Here is a 17,095-nt window from a genome sequence, read left to right as displayed (position 1 = left end):
CAATATATCACATCACGTCATTGGCCATATCATATCACAAGCATACCCTGCAAAAACAAGTTAGACGTCCTCTAATTGTTGTTGCATGTTTTACGTGGTTGCAGTGGGTATCTAGTAGATCGCATCTTACTTACGCAAAAACCACAACAGGGATGTGCAAATTTCTATTTAACATCTCCAAGGACCGCCTCGGTCAAAATCAATTCAACTAAAGTTGAAGAAACCGACACTCGCCAGTCATCTTTATGCAACGAGGTTGCATGTCAATTGATGAAACCAGTCTTTCATAAGCGTATGAATAATGTCGGTCCGGGCCGCTTCAATCCAACAATACCGCCGAATTGAGAAAAGACTAAGGAGGGCAGCAAGTCGAACATCACCGTCCACAAAACCCTTCGTGTTCTACTTGAGATTACATCTACGCATGAACCTAGCTCATGATGCCACTTTTGGGGAATGTCGCATGGGAAACAAAAAATTTCCTACGCGCACGAAGACCTATCATGGTGATGTCCATCTACGAGAGGAGATTTGGATCTACATACCCTTGAAGATTGCACAGCAGGAAGCATTTAAGAAACGCAGTTGATGTAGTGGAACATCCTCACGTCCCTCGATCCGCCCCGCGAACCGTCCCACGAACCGTCCCGCGATCCGTCCCACGATCCGCTCCAATCTAGTGTCGGACGGATGTCATCTCCGCGTTCAGCACACGTACAGCTCGACGATGATCTCGGCCTTCTTGATCCAGCAAGCAAGACAGAGAAGTAGATGAGTTCTCCGGCAGCGTGACGGCGCTCCGGTCGTGGTGAAGGATCTACTCCTGCAGGGCTCCGCCCGAGCTCCGCAGAAATACAATCTAGAGGAAAAAACCGTGGTGTTTGTGGTCGGGCTGCCGTGGCAAAAGTTGTCTCAAATCAGCCCTAAAACTCCACTATATATAGGAGAAGGGGAGGGGAGGATTTCCTTGGGGTCCAAGACCCCAAGGGTGCGCCGGCCAAGGAGGTGGAGGAGTCCACCTCCAATCCTAGTCCAACTAGGATTGGAAGGTGGAGTCCTTCCCTTCCTTCCCACCTTTTTTTTTTCTTTTCTCTTTGATTTTCTTATCCCTTGTGCATAGGCCTTATTGGGCTGTCCCACCAGCCCATCAAGGGCTGGTGCGCCACCCCTAGGGCCTATGGGCTTCCCCGGGTGGGTTGGCCCCCTCCCGTGGAACACCCGGAACCCATTCGTCACTCCTAGTACATTCCCGGTAATGCCCGAAAACCTTCCGGCAATCAAATGAGGTCATCCCATATATCAATCTTCGTCTCCGGACCATTCCGGAAACCCTCGTGATGCCCGTGATATCATCCGGAACTCCAAACAACATTCGGTAACCACACATATACCTCAACTATACTAAAACATCGCTGAACCTTAAGTGTGCAGACCCTGCGGGTTCGAGAACTATGCAGACATGCCCCGAGGTACTCCTCGGTCAATATCCAATAGCGGGACCTGGATGCCCATATTGGATCCTACATATTCTCCAAATAACTTATCGGTTGAACCTCAGTGTCAAGGATTCACGCAATCCCGTATGTCATTCCCTTTGTCCTTCGGTATGTTACTTGCCCGAGATTCGATCGTCGGTATCCGCATACCTATTTCAATCTCGTTACCGACTAGTCTCTTTTCTCGTTTCATAATACAAGATCCCGTCACTTACACTTAGTCACATTGCTTGCAAGGCTTGTGTGTGATGTTGTATTACCAAGTGGGCCCCGAGATACCTCTTCGTCACACGGAGTGACAAATCCCACTCTTGATCCATACTAACCCAACGGACACCTTCAAAGATACCTGTAGAGCACCTTTATAGTCATCCAGTTACGTTGTGACGTTTGATACACACAAGGTATCCCTCCAGTGCCAGTGGGTTCTATGATCTCATGGTCATAGGAACAAATACTTGACACCTAGAAAACAATAGCAATAAAATGACATGATCAATATGCTACGTTCATAGTTTGGGTCTTGTCCATCACATGATTCTCCTAATGATGTGATCCAGTAATCAAGCAACAACACTTTGCACATAGTCAGAAAACCTTGACTATCCTTGATCAACTGGCTAGCCAACTAGAGGCTTGCTAGGGACATTGTTGTGTCCATTTATCCACACATGTATCTATGTTTTCATTCAATACAATTATAGCATGGATAATAAACGATTATCTTTAAACAGGAAATGTAATAATAACTATTTATCATTGCCTCTAGGGCATATTTCCAACAACGGCCACCTCCAAGAGTGAAGTTAGGCCAGGCGCCCCCCTCACCCATCATGTCCAAGATTAAAAGTTAGGCCCCGCGGGCCCCCCTTGTCCTCTGGGCACCCCTTTATAAGGTGACCCACGGATCTGGCCCACGGGGAGACACCGAGACACATGTAGACACACACACACACACGCACCGGGGGGAGGATTCTACTTGGCTCCCCCCATTCTCTCGTACCCCTCTCTCCAGGAGAGGAGGAGAGGTCCCAACCTCCTTCTTCTTCCTCAAGACAGCTCAAGGAGCACCATGTACAAATATATATTCTCCATATACGCCACACATGCAGGAGTAGGGGTGTTACCTCCATGCGAGGGCCCTAAACCTGGGTAAACCATCGCGTGTTGTTGCCCAACCCGTCCGGATCTCCACAACGCCTTGCTCTCACCTCTCTAAGCCACCCCATGGCATCTGTCCCGAAAATACCATGACACTCATGGTGATCAAGCATTACTCGATTCTTGTGCTACTCGTTCCTATATGAAGGAGGCTATTGAATTCAAATGTGATCTTCTAGAAAGGATTAAACACAATTGTTAAGATTGGGAACTCGACAAAGGTAAAGAGTCACTTATAGAGCTTAATTTTGACTGTGTTAAATCTTTTATGGAAACTGCTTCTTTCCATGAGTGTAGCAATAAATATGGTCTTGACTGTAAGATAGTAGCTACTTTCTGTGAATCTTTTGCTACCCATATTGATCTTACCAAGGTGAAGTGGTTTAAATACAATCCTCCCATCTCAAAATTATCCGAGGAACCTGTTAAAATTAAGAACGAAGAAATAATTGTTAGCCATGTTGATCCAATTGTTCCTACTACTTTCAATGAAACCCTCCATTTCCCGCTAGGATTAGGGAACATAAAAGGCTACAACTGTGGTTAATAAAAGTCATGTTAGGACACCTAAAACTTCTGAACAAATAAATTTTGAGCCTAATGTTGCTATATTTAAGGATCTCCTTGTCGATAATATTGTTGGGCAGGTTATTTACGTGTGTGATGAAGCTGCTAGAATTGCAAAACCTGTTAGAAACAAGCGAGATGAGCTCAATAAAAATAAACCATTTGTAGGTATGCCTGTCGTTTCAATTAAAATTGGAGATTATTTCTATCATGGCTTGTGTGATATTGGTGCTAGTGTTAGTGCTATACCTCTAAGATTGAAGATATTGATGTTACTATTAAACTTGCAAGTTATGATACTATTTCACCACTTGGGATTCTTATATATGTTGGGTGGAATATTCAAGTACCTCACTGATTTCCTAGTACTTGGTTCAAAACAAGGTAACTTTTGTCCCATTATATTTGGTAGACCTTTCTTGAATATTGTTAATGCTGAAATTAATCGTGCTACTGATAAGGTCAAAGTAAGCTTTGGTGACATGTCTCATGAATTTAATTTCTCCAAGTTTAGTAGATAACCACATGAAAAAGAATTGCCTAATAAGGATGAAATAATTGATCTTGCTTCTGTTGTCGTACCTCCTACTAATCCGCTAGAACAATATCTGCTAGACCATGAAAATGATATGCATTTGAACGAAATGATATGCATAGAACTGTTATTATCAGTGCTAAACTTTCACAACACGAAGAAAGGAGATTACTTAAAACTCTAAAGAAGCACAAGGCTGCTATTGGATATACTCTTGATAATCTTAATGGCATAAGCCCCACTCTCTATCAACACAAGATTAATATGGAACTGGATGTTCAACCTGTCGTTGATCATCAACGTAGTCTCAATCCTAAGATGAATGAAGATGAAGTGGTAAGTACTAAGATACTAAAACTTCTAGAGGTAGGTATAATTTATCCTATTGCTGATAGTAGATGGGTAAGTTTTGTTCATTGTGTTTCGAAGAAAGGAGGAATGACCGTTGTTCCTAATGATGAAAATGAACTTATTCCACAAAGAATAGTAACTCATTATAGGATGGTAATTGATTCACGAAATTGAATAAAGCTACTAGAAAAGATCATTACCCCTTGCCATTTATTGATCAAATGTTAGAAAGATTATCCAAGCACACATACATTTGCTTTCTTGATGGATATTCTGATTTCTCTCAAATAACTGCGTCAAAAGAGCACCAAGAGAAAACTACCTTTACTTGCCCTTTTGGAACTTATGCTTATAGGTGTATTCTATGCAATGCACGTGCTACCTTTCAAATATGTATGACTGCTATACTATGTGACTATTTTGAAAAGATTGTTGAGGTTTTCATGGATGATTTTTTTTCGTTTACGGGACTTCTTTTTATGATTTCTTGTGCAACCTTGATCGAGTTTTGCAGATATGTGAAGAAAGTAATCTTGTCTTAAATTGGGAGAAGTGCCATTTTATGGTGAATGATGGTATAGTACGTGGGCATAAAATTTCTGAACGAGGTATTGCGGTGTATAAATCCAAAGTTGGTGCAATAGAGAAAACGACATGCCCGAAAGATATCAAAGGTATAAGAAGTTTCTTTGGTAATGTTGGTTTCTATAGGCGTTTCATTAAAGATTTCTCAAAGATTTCTAGGACATTAACTAATCTCCTTCAAAGATATTCCTTTTATATTTTATGATGATTGTGTAGAAGCCTTTGAAATACGTAAGAATGCCTTAATTTCTGCATCTATTGTTCAACCACCTGATGAAACTTACCTTTTGAAATCATGTGTGATGCTAGTGATTTTGCTGTTGGTGTTGTTCTAGGGCAAAGAGTAGACAAGAAATTGAATGTTATTCATTATGCTAGTAAGACCCTACATAGTGCCCAAAGAAATTATGCTACTACTGAAAAATAATTTTTAGTAGTCGTGTTTGCATGTGATAAGTTTAGACCTTACATCATTGATTTTGAAGTAACTATTCACACTGATCATGCTACTATTAAATACCTTATGAAAAATAAAGATGCTAAACCTAGACTTATTAGGTGGGTGATTTTACTCCAAGAATTTGACTTGCATATCGTTGATATTAAGGGAGCTGAAAAACCTGTAGCAGATAACTTGTCTAGGATGGAAAATATTCTTGATGACCCAGTTCCTATTGATGATAATTTTCCCGATGAGCAACTTGTTGTTATAAATACTTCTCGTAGTACTCCTTGGTATGCGGATTATGCTAATTACAATGTTGCTAAATATATTCCGCCAAACTTCACCTATCAACAAAAGAAATAATTCTTTTATTATTACGACATTACTTTTGGGGTGGCCCACATCTTTATAAAGAAGGAGTAGATGATGTTATTAGATGTTGTATACCTGAGCATGAACATGAACAGATCCTAAGGAAAGTGTCACTCTGAGGCCTATGGAGGACACCATGGTCGTGACAGAACTGCACACAAGGTATTAAAATCCGGTTTTTATTGGCCTACTCCTATTTAAAGATGCTCGTAAGTATGTTCTTTCATGTGATGAATGTCAAAGAGTTGGTAACATTGGTAAATGTCATGAAATGATGATGAGTTATTCACTTGCTATTGAACCATTTGATGTTTGGGGGTTTGATTTTATGGGGCCTTTTCCTTCCTCTAATGGGTATACTCGTATTTTAGTTATTGTTTATTATGTTACTAAGTGGGTAGAAGCTATTCCAACTAGTAGTGCTGATCATAACACCTCTATTAAAATGCTTAAAGACATCATTTTCCTCAGGTTTGGAGTCCCTAGATATTTAATGACTAATGGTGGTTCACATTTTATTCATGGTGCTTTCCGTAAACTTGTAGCTAAATATGATGTTAATCATGTAATTGCGTCACCTTATCATCCTTAGTCTAGTGGCCAAGTTCAATTGAGTAACCGATAAATAAAATTAATCTTGCAAAAGACTATCAACATGTATAGAAAGAATTGGTCTAAGACACTTGATGATGCTTTATGGTCTTATAGAACTGCTTATAAAAATCCCATGGGATGTCCCCATATAAAATGGTCTGTGGAAAAGCTTGTCATTTACCTCTTCAGTTCGAACATAAAGATTATTGGACAATTAAAGAACTTAATTATGACTTCAAACTTTCAAGTGAAAAGAGGTTATTTGATATTAGCTTATTAGATGAATGGAAGACATAAGCCAATGAAAATGCCAAGTTATTTAAATAAAAGGTTTAAAGATGTTATGATAAGAGAATCCAAAACAAATTCAATGTAGGAGATCTAGTGCTTTTGTATAGTTCTCGTTTTAGATTCTTTGCACGTAAAGTCCTCTCCAAATGGGAAGGCCCATATGTTATCGAGGAGGTCTATCGTTCTGGTGCTATAAAGATCAATAACTTCAAAGGAAAATATCCGAGAGTGGTAAATGGGCACATAATTAAGCATTACATCTCACGTACGCCCATTAATGTGGAAATTAATATTATTCAAGTAATAACACCGGAGGAGTACATAAGGGAGACCATCTAGAATGCTTGAGAAACCTGAAAAAGGAGTAGGTACATGAAACGGTAAGAAAACTAGCTCCAAATATTCCAAAAACATATGTTCTCTTGGTTTTGGTATTTTAGAAGAAAACCCCAAAATAAAAAGGAGTCACGGGGACCCACGAGGGAGTGATACGTCCCAAACGTATCTATAATTTCTGCTTGTTCCATGATCTTTTGGGTGACATTGTTATATGTTTTGCTAAACTTTTATATCTTTTTACACATATTTCGACTAACCTACTAACTCAGTGCACCCAGTGCCAGTTTCTGTCTCCTGATGTCTTTTTTGTAGGTACTTTATCCATTTTTCCGGAGCCCCAAAAATCCCGAGAAAAATATATAAAAATCAGCGTAACGGAAGCTTCCAGATCACCGAAGATGGGCCACAGGGAGCCAGGGGCTGCCTAGGCGACCACCCGGTGCGGCCTGGCCCCTGTCCGTGCCCACAAGCCACCTAGGTGGGTCCCACCTCTTCTGACGCCCTCCTTTGGCCTATATTTATTCCTCCGAGAGGAAACTCTTCCATCACATCCAGAATCGTGAATTTCTCCATCGTTCCGCCTCCACAACTCTTCCGAGATCGGGAGAGTTATGAGACCTCTTCCCGGCACCGTGCCGGAGGGAGGATTGACCTCCGGGAGCTTCTCCACCGCCATGGACGCTTCCCGGACGTGTGGTGAGTAGTCCTCCTTGGACCATGAGTCCATGACCAATAGCTATGTGATTTCTTCTCTCCAATCTTGTGCTTCCATGATTAGCCCTTGTGAGCTTCCCTACATGATCAAGGCATCTATGTAATTTTCCTACTATTGCTATGCTCGGTTTGTTGGGATTTGATGGATTATGAGATTATGTTCAGATTGTTATGAGTTATATAATTTATTATCCTTTTTATATTACGTTCTTTAGTGATTCATGCATGTTCTCCGTTGTTTTGTATTGCTTTGGCCGAGTAGTAGATTGTAACTCCAAGAGGGAGCGTTATGCATGATTGTGGGTTCATGCCCCCTCATGTCTAGCTTGGGTGGCAGAAACATGAGACTAGGGGATGTGCTGTTGCCACCAGGGAGGAAACAACGGTGCTTGTGACCATGGTTGCAAGGTTTGTTGACCTTACGCGTAGTTCGTTAATGCAGTTGTTCGTTGCTTCGAGTTTACACTTTGGGTGGGCTCGCAACTTAATACCAGCGAGATGTTCTGGATAGATATCTCAAGGTGGATGATTAGTAAGTAGATGTTGATTAATAAACGGTCTACTTGTCTTGGCGTACTGTCCATTACTATTGAGCCTCTAACTTTCAAGTAGCAAAATTAGCATTGCAGTGCGTTTATAATTTTGTCAATTGCCCAGCTGTAATTTGTTTACCCAAGCATAGTTGTTTATCGTCTTTTGGGAGAGAGACATCACTAGTGAACATCATGTGACTCAGGTCCATATCACCACCATTGTTTACACCTCCACCATTTACTGCTTTCATTTACTTTTCCGTTGCAATCACTATCACTATTCCTGCTTGTGTTTTGATCCTTTGCAAACTACAAGGCCGGAGAGATTGACAACCTCTTTGTACTCGTTGGGAGCAAAGTTATTTGTGTGTTTGCAAGTCCATGTCTTCTACTTGCGCCAGGGCACGGGACACCTACTTGTTGATCCTCGGAGTCCTCATGGTTCGATAAACCTTACAGTCCCCGTGTAAGGGAAAACTTGCTGCTGACTACATCTCCACCTTCCACTTGGGGTAACCAATGAGGGGCGAGAAGTATATCCATCATCTCGTCATCAAGCAAATTTTTTGGCGCCACTGTCGGGGACTCCAGTCTTCAAGATAGCGGAGTTGCACGCTATCTTTTACTTTTGCTTTTTAGTCGTGTTAGTTTGCTTTCTAGTTTTTTGCTTTAGAGTCTTATACCAAAAACCACAAAAAAATAGTTGCTTTGTTCTTGCTTGTTGCCGTTGCTACGGGTTCCACTAAGAACACCAAGTTGTGTGACTTCACTAGTCACAACAACAATGACTTTATCTTCACTCATATTGCTCCTCCTGCCACTGAGGCTACGTCCTATGAGATTAAACCTGCTTTACTGAACCTTGTTATGAAAGATCAATTCTCCGGTGCTGGATATGATGATGCTTTGCACTTGAACAATTTTGTTGAGCTTTGTGATATGCAAAAATATAAAGAAGTTGATGGTGATATTGTTAAACTTAAGCTTTTTCATTTTTCCTTGAGAGGAGGAGCTAAAGTATGGCTTCAATCTTTGCCTAGGAATAGCATAGATTCTTGGGATAAGTGCAAATATGCTTTTATTGGGAAGTATAACCCGCCTGCTAAGATTATCTAGTTAAGAAGTAACATTATGAATTTTAGAGAACTGGATAATGAACATGTTGCTCAAGCTTGGGAACGTATGAAATATCTTGTTAAGAATTGCCCTACACGTTATCCAAACTTTCTATGCAGGATTGAACTTTACTTGGCGGAATCTGTTAGACTCGGTCGCGGGAGGAACCTTTATGTCAACTACACTTGGTGCTGCCACAAAGCTATTGGATGAGATCATGACAAATTATTCTCAATGGCACACCGAGAGAGCTCCAACAGGTAGGAAGGTAAACTCTGTTGAGGAGATCTCCTCCCTTAATGATAAGGTTGACATGATAATGACTTTACTTACTAAGCAAGCTCCTATTGATCCTCATGATGTTCCTTTAAATTCTTTGGTTGCCCAAGAAAGAGAGCAAGTTGATGTTAATTTTATCTCTAGGGACAACTTTAATAATAATGCTTATAGGAGTAATTTTGGTAGCAATCCTAGACCGTTCCCATCCAACAACTATGGGAACAAAAACAATTATCCTAGCACCAAAAACTCCACTTCTGAATTAGAGAGCATGCTTAAAGACTTTATCACTTCTCAAAAAGCCTTCAACAAGAGTGTAGAAGAGAAATTAGAAAAATTAGATAGTCTCCCTTTGAAGGTGGACAACATAGCTCATGATGTAGAGATGCTTAAAATTAGAACTTCCCCCCTTGAGGAAAGGAACACCACACCCATGAATGTTATCCAAGTCCAAATTAATGAGAACATAAGAATGCTAGCCAAATTTAAAGATATATGGGCTAGAGAAAAAGAAGAGGAATATAGGACTAGGAGCCTTCCTACACATACTACCATTAATACTATACAAATTGTTGAGGATCTCAAAACTTTTAGCACCCATCAGACCCCTAGTCCCAATGGACCTATTAGTGGTGATGCTAATACCTCAACTATAGGACAATAAGGTCCTTTGAATTTAGAGACAACCAAAAGAATGAGCTTAGATGACATTACTACCACTTTAATTAATGGTAGTAACCTTGATTTTGATAATTGTGGTCTTTTCGAAGTGATCACTTTTTTACAAAGAATGGCTAAAGACCCCCACACTAGTACACTCAATATTGCCTTCACCGAGCATATTACCAATGCTCTTATCAAAGCTAAGGAGGAGAAGCTCAAGCTAGAGACTTCTGTTCCTAGAAAACTAAAAGATGGTTGGGATCCCATGGTAAAGATTAAATTGAATAATACCTCTTGCTTTGCTTTATGTGATGTTGGAGCTAGTGCCTCCGTTATGCCCAAAAGAATGTATGATATGCTTGATTTGAAACCTTATGATCAATGTTTTTTCATGTTCGTCTTGTTGATTCTTCCGTAAAGAAACCTTTAGGGAGAATTGATGATGTGCTTATTGTTGTAAATGATAATTATGTGCCTGTTGATTTTCTTATTATGGACATTGAGCGTGATCCCTCATGTCCAATTATTTTGGGGCGTCCTTTTCTCCGCACCGTTGGTGCTATCATTGACATGAAAGAAGGGACCATTAGATTCCAATTTCCCCTTAAAAAGGGAATGTAGCACTTCCCCCGAAATAAGATCAAGTTACCTTATGAGTCTGTTATTTGGGCAAGTTATTCTTATGGAGTTGATAACACTTGATCTTTTTGCATCATGCCTAGCTCAAGGGCATAAAAGAAAGCACTTGTTGGGAGGCAACCCAATTTGTTCTTACTTTCAGTTTTAGTGGTCTTGATGCTTGTTACTATTGTAGAAACATCATTGTATCTTTATTTTCAAGCTTTATGCCAAGTTTTAGCCTCCGATTGCAAGAAAGTTCAAAAGTTGTGACATGCTGTCCAGAAACACATTCTGTCTGCTTGACGGAAAAATTGGCCAAAAATCACCATATCATCTTTTTGATCTGAATTTTTTTGACAGCATGATATATATAATTGTCTTTCTGGAATCTAGTCTGAGTTTTTCGATATGAGTTGCAGAAGTGCCCCGAAAAAATTATTTACTACATGTTGTTCTGTTTTTCACAGATTCTGCCATGTTTTGCATTTTCATCATTTTGCAAATCTTAAGCTTGCTTTTCCTTTGCAAAAACCTTTTGGCAATCATGAGAAAAAATATCTTTCATGAAAATATTTATTTCCAGTAGGTAATGAATTATTTTATCAAGGGTACTAACGACTCTAATCAGTTTATGATGAGTTTCGTATGAAGGGAGTTTTGAAGTATGCGATCCACGAGTGTCAAGCGCTCAAGCTTGGGGATGCCCCGTGCACCCCCAAGAAATATTCAAGGACACTCAAGCGTCTAAGATTGGGGATGCCCCTGTGCATCCCCTTCTCTATCAACAATCATCAGTTCGTCCATCTCCATGCTATATTTTTATCACTTCATATGTTATGTGCTATGCTTGGAGCGTTCCGCTCTTTACTTTTTAGTTTGATTTATTTTTTCTTGATGTTCATAACAAGTCGGAACCTAGCCTACCTTTTTTGGGAGAGAAACACGCTCCATTCCACTCTAGAACACAACATAGTTTTTCATGCTTATCCTTTTTGTGAGTTCTCTATCTTTACATAGCTGATACGTCTCCAACGTATCTATACTTTTTGATGGTTTCATGCTATTATCTTGTCAAACTTTGGATGTTTTGCATGCCTTTTATATATTTTTTGGGACTAACTTATTAACTCAGTGCCAAGTCCTAGTTCCTGTTTTTTCCATGTTTTTGACCCCTTTCAGAAGAGGATTTTAAACATTGTCCAAATGGAACGAAACTGCCAAAAAGATTTTTTCCGAAACAGAAGAAGATCGGGAAGCATGAGAATCAGGGCACGGGCCTGCAGGGACCCCACAAGCCCCCTAGGCGCGGCCAGGGGGGCCGCACCTCCCCGGCTTGTGGGCTCCCTGGGCCACCTCTGCCCTAGGACTTTCGCCTATAAATTCCCTAAAATCCCAGAAAAAATCAGGAGATCATTGAATGTACTTTTCCGCCGCCGCAAGCTTCTCTCTCTGCAAGATCCCATCTGGGGCACGTTCTAGTGCCCTGCCGGAGGGGGGATTCAGACACGGAGGGCTTTTTCATCAACACCATGACCTCTCTAATGATGCGTGAGTAGTTCACCATAGACCTACGGGTCCATAGCTAGTAGCTAGATGGCTTCTTCTCTCTCTTGGATTTTCAATACAAAGTTCTCCATGATCTTCATGGAGATCTATCCGATGTAATCTTCTTTTGCGGTGTGTTTGTCGAGATCCGATGAATTATGGATTTATCATCAGATTATCTATGAATCTTATTTGAGTTTCTGATGATCTCTCTTATGCATGATTTCATATCCTTGTAATTCTCTTCGAGTTGTGGGTTTTGTCTGGCCAACTAGGTCTATGATTCTTGCAGTGGGAGAAGTGCTTGGTTTTGGGTTCATACCGTGCGGTGACCTCACCCAGTGACAGAAGGGGTAGCGAGGCACTCGTCGCGTTGTTGCCATCAAGGGTAAAAGGATGGGGTTTTCATCATTGGTTTGAGATTATCCATCTACATCATGTCATCTTGCTTAAGGCGTTACTCTGTTCGTCATGAACTCAATACACTAGATGCATGCTGGATAGCGGTCGATGTGTGGAGTAATAGTAGTAGATGCAGAAATTATCGGTCTACTTGTCTCGGACGTGATGCCTATATGTATGATTATTGCCTTAGATATCGTCATGACTTTGCGCAGTTCTATCAATTGCTCGACAGTAATTTGTTCACCCACCATAATATTTGCTATTTTGAGAGAAGCCTCTAGTGAACACTATGGTCCCCGGGTCTACTCCACACCATATTTTCACCTTTACACTTTTTCTTCGTCGCACTTTCCGCCTTCAGATCTTACTTTGCAATCAATCTTGAAGGGATTGACAACCCCTTTATAGCGTTGGGTGCATGCTCTTTGTGTTTGTGCAGGTACTCTGGACTTGACGAGATTCTCCTACTGGATTGATACCTTGGTTCTCAAACTCAGGGAAATACTTACTGCTCCTGTGCTGCATCACCCTTTTGCTCTTCAAGGGAAAAATCGACGCAAGCAAGAGAAGTAGCAAGAAGAATTCCTGGCGTTGCCGGGGAAGGACTTTTGTTGCCGTAGTAGAAGAATTTCTGGTGCCGTTGCCGGGGAGGATCAAGTCAAGAACTCATCCAAGTAAGTTGTCGTGGGTACAAGTCTGACAGTAAAAGTGTAGGGTACAAAAGGATGGACAGAGCCTTAGCTACGGCGAGGATGTATGAGTTCAGGCCCCTCTATGGTGGAGGTAAAAGCCCTACGTCTCAGTGCTCTTGGGAGCTTAGTGTCGAGTGGAATATAGGATTACAGTAAAAGCCAACCCCCGCACCAGTGGGGAAGGGCTGCTTATATAGAGTGCGCTGCCCTTCATAATGGCCCGGTGGACAAGGGTGGAATAGTGGCGAATAAATGCCTATGTTACAGGTAACGTAAGCCTTAAATGTTAATAATGGTTTATGAACGTATGACCGTTGCCCTCCTCGGAGGTTACGATGTACAGAGTGGAATCCAGCCGGTACGTTAAATACGCTCTGAGTGCTCGTCACCGACTGGATGATGGGGGAGTCCTTAGTTCAGTCGGAACTGTCCAAGGGCCTCGTCCTCTATTAAGGGTAGCCCTTGGGTAGGACCTATAGGGCAGGCCTATGACCCTATCCTGGGACTATAACCCAATCATTAGTCCCCGAATGGATCGGGGTTGGAACGATGAAGTGATGTCCGGAGTATGGATCCGACTGGTATGGAGGTGACTTTGGCGTTGTTTGCCTCGATCCATTTTGTCCTTTCAACAAGTGATCCGAGTGAAGGTATCAGCGAAACGAACCGTCAGAGACCGAGTGCTTCCGCGGAATCTTTCGACGTGACTAGTCAAACTGACAGCGTCGGATTTTCCGGGATCCTCAAATTTCGGTTGCCACGCGCTCAGCGGGGATGACGACATTGCCATCGAGTAGGTTTCGCCGCCTCGATTACCGCGCCTTTATCTTCTCCACTAACATCGCAGCAGCCGGTTGGGGAGATAAGATTTCGGGTCCACCTGTTAGTGACCTAGTCGGAAGCTTATTTAAGCCTCTCCGGTTGTACTCTCTGCTGCGCTGCTCATCTTCCTCGCATTAATCCCGCTTCTCCCGCAGCTCTCTGCACGCCCCAAGCTTCCTCCTTCCCCTCCTCCTCCGCGGATCTGTCGCCTTCGCCATGACAAAGGGGCAGACCAGCAAACTTGAGTCGCAGAAGAAGAAGAAGAAGGGGGCGGCTCCTACCCAGCGGCGGCAGCGGGTGCTGCCGGCGGGTTGGATCCAGGGGGATTTCCTCCCCTCCTCGGTGACGCAGGACGACTTGCTGGAGTTGGTGGAGCATGGCATGATCGTCAACAAGTCCTGGCTGCTGCCGGAAGGCGAGACGGAGCCGACGCCAAAGGAGGGGGATCGCGTTCTGCTGCTCAGCCATGTGTTCAGGGGCTTCTCCTTGCCTCCCCACCCCTTCTTCCGAGGTATCATGACCTACTTCGGGGCGCAGCTCCATCATTTTCCTCCAAACGCAATAGCCCACCTTGCTGCATTCGTCACCCTTTACGAGTGCTTTATTGGATGTCCCCCTCACTGGGGGCTCTTTAAGTACGTCTTCTCCGCTAGATCCCAAACCGTCAAAAAGCTTAGCCAGTCGGACGATAAGACCCATCTCCTCCAGCTCTGCGGGGGTTTAGGTTTCCAGAAGAAAACAAAGAGTAGCTACCCCCCCCTCCAGCTGTCCGAGCCAGTTAGGAACTAGCAATCGACCTGGTTCTATTGCCAGGACATTGCTTGTCCGAATGCCTCGAGCGGGTTGCCACCTTTTAGCCTAGACCATCCGGGCCCTCCCAGGAAGCTTGCGCTCTCTAAGGGGGAAAGGATCTAGAACCAGCCTTTGGTCGACGCGCTGATAGCCGTCGTCCGCAAGGGAGTCACCGACACGGACCTGCTGGAGACTTTTCTGGGTCGGCGCATCCAGCCGCTGCAGGCCCGACACCACGCCATGTGGCACTACGCGGGGCCTTCGGACTCCACTCGGTCTCATCCAGAGTGCGTGATCGGGGAGACTGTGAGGGTGTGGGTCCGCGGCATTATAGGCGCGTGTGATAACCCCGAAGGAGCCCGGCGGGTGAAGCCCTTCCGCGCCGACAATCCTCCTCCGAATGAGGTAAGCATATCTTGTCGAGTGCTTTTAATCTTCTTAGATTTATTACTTTTCTTGTCTTGCTGACTGACGTTGCCGACTGTATTTTGTGCATGAGTGGACTAACTGGTATCCTGCTGTCTCGAACGGGAATCCAACCGAGGAAGAGGAGGGCAGCCAGGAGTGCAGCGCGGATAGCGCTGAGTACGTCTCCGACAGTGGGGAGACGGAGGAGGAGTCGGAAGAGGAGGAGGAGGACGAAGGGGAGCATAGCTCGCCACCTCCACCACCAGAGCACGGAACTAAGCGCCGTCACGATCCTGCTGCTCCGTCGGCTCCTCCAGCGGCCCCGAGTGCTCCGCCAGCCCCTCCCATGGCTCCGAGTGCTCGGAGTGTGAAGAGGACCAGGGACGCGGCTGCCGAGCCCGCGGACCAGCCGTCTAAGGTGGCCAAACCCAGTGGGCTTAAGCCTCGGAAAGCTTTGCCTCGGATGAGGATCGTTGTTCCAGTCGCCTCAGCGTAAGTGTCTTGTTCTTCAATCTTCCTTCAGTATCTGATTGAACTCATGCTTACCTGTTGAGTGGGTTTCACTCAACAGAGCTGCTACCTCCGCCACCTCTCTGCCACGCCAGGATGATGACCCCATGGACACGGATAACGCCGCCACATCCCAACAAGGTACGTTGTCACGACTCTGAGAGTTTGTATTATTGATTCGCGAGTGCTGTATTTGACCTTGACCTTTTTCTGTAATTTCATTTTGTTCAGTCGAGCTTCCTTCGGAGGTGATCCATCTAGAGGACGACGACCAAAGGGGGTCGGAGCCAGCTTTGGCGCCTGTCCTTGAGGTTGTCCCATCTACTGCTGCTCCCACCATGACCGTGCCGCCGACCGAGACGGTGGCGCCGACTGAGACGGTGCCCCTCACGGCGGGACCGACTGGAGCTGAGCTCGGGATACCCAGGGAGTCTTATGTCGCATCGGGTCCGTCAACCGTTCAATATGACGCCCAACATCTCCCGGAAGACCAAGTGGGGGCCGCCAAGGACGCCATGGTGCAGGTGGAGCCGATGGTGGGTGATGCCAAGGGGGCGTATGACTCCATCGCGTCTTTGTATAAGAAAAGCTTGGAGCTTCGGGACGATATCCGAGTAAGTGCACTAGTAAGTGTTTACTTTCCTCTTGTCACCCACTGGGGGTTTCAATGATATAATCGGATACAGTAGGATGATTTTGCAGTGGGTTCACTTCGAGTGAACCCAGTGGGTGTAGTCCCCGAGACTTCTGTCGAGTGCTTGCACCGGCAGTTGTCTTTATATGAATTTTCCGTGACCTGAACAGATCAGAGCTGATCTGCCCGAATGGTACCAGTGGGGGCACTCCGAGTGCACCCACTGGGTGTAGTCCCCGAGAGTAGTGTTACTCAGGTCGGGTAATAGTAGTCTCATAGATTTGTCTGTTTGTCATGTAGCTCAATAGGGACGATCTGTTGGAGCTTCATGCCAGTGGGGTCACTCTTAGTGAACCCACTGGGTGTAGTCCCCGAGACCGCTGTCGATTGCTTGCATCGGCAGGGGTCTGAAGAACTTTGAGCTTTGATTGTTTTCCTTGTTGAATGTGTATGATCTTCCCTTTGTGCTTATTTGGCAGAAGACTTGCGAAATGGGGTGTGCGTACAATGCTCTGAAGGCTGAGAAGATTCAGCTTGCTGCGGACTTGGAGGTGGCTGTGAATGACCTGGCTAGTGTGAAGGGGGCTCTTGCGGACCGAGAGAACTCTTTGGAGGAGTCTCGGGA

The sequence above is a fragment of the Hordeum vulgare genome, chromosome 7H, assembly GCF_904849725.1.
Source record: "Hordeum vulgare subsp. vulgare chromosome 7H, MorexV3_pseudomolecules_assembly, whole genome shotgun sequence".
In the NCBI taxonomy this organism is placed as follows: Eukaryota; Viridiplantae; Streptophyta; class Magnoliopsida; order Poales; family Poaceae; genus Hordeum; species Hordeum vulgare.
Note: the sequence above shows the minus strand (reverse complement) of the source record.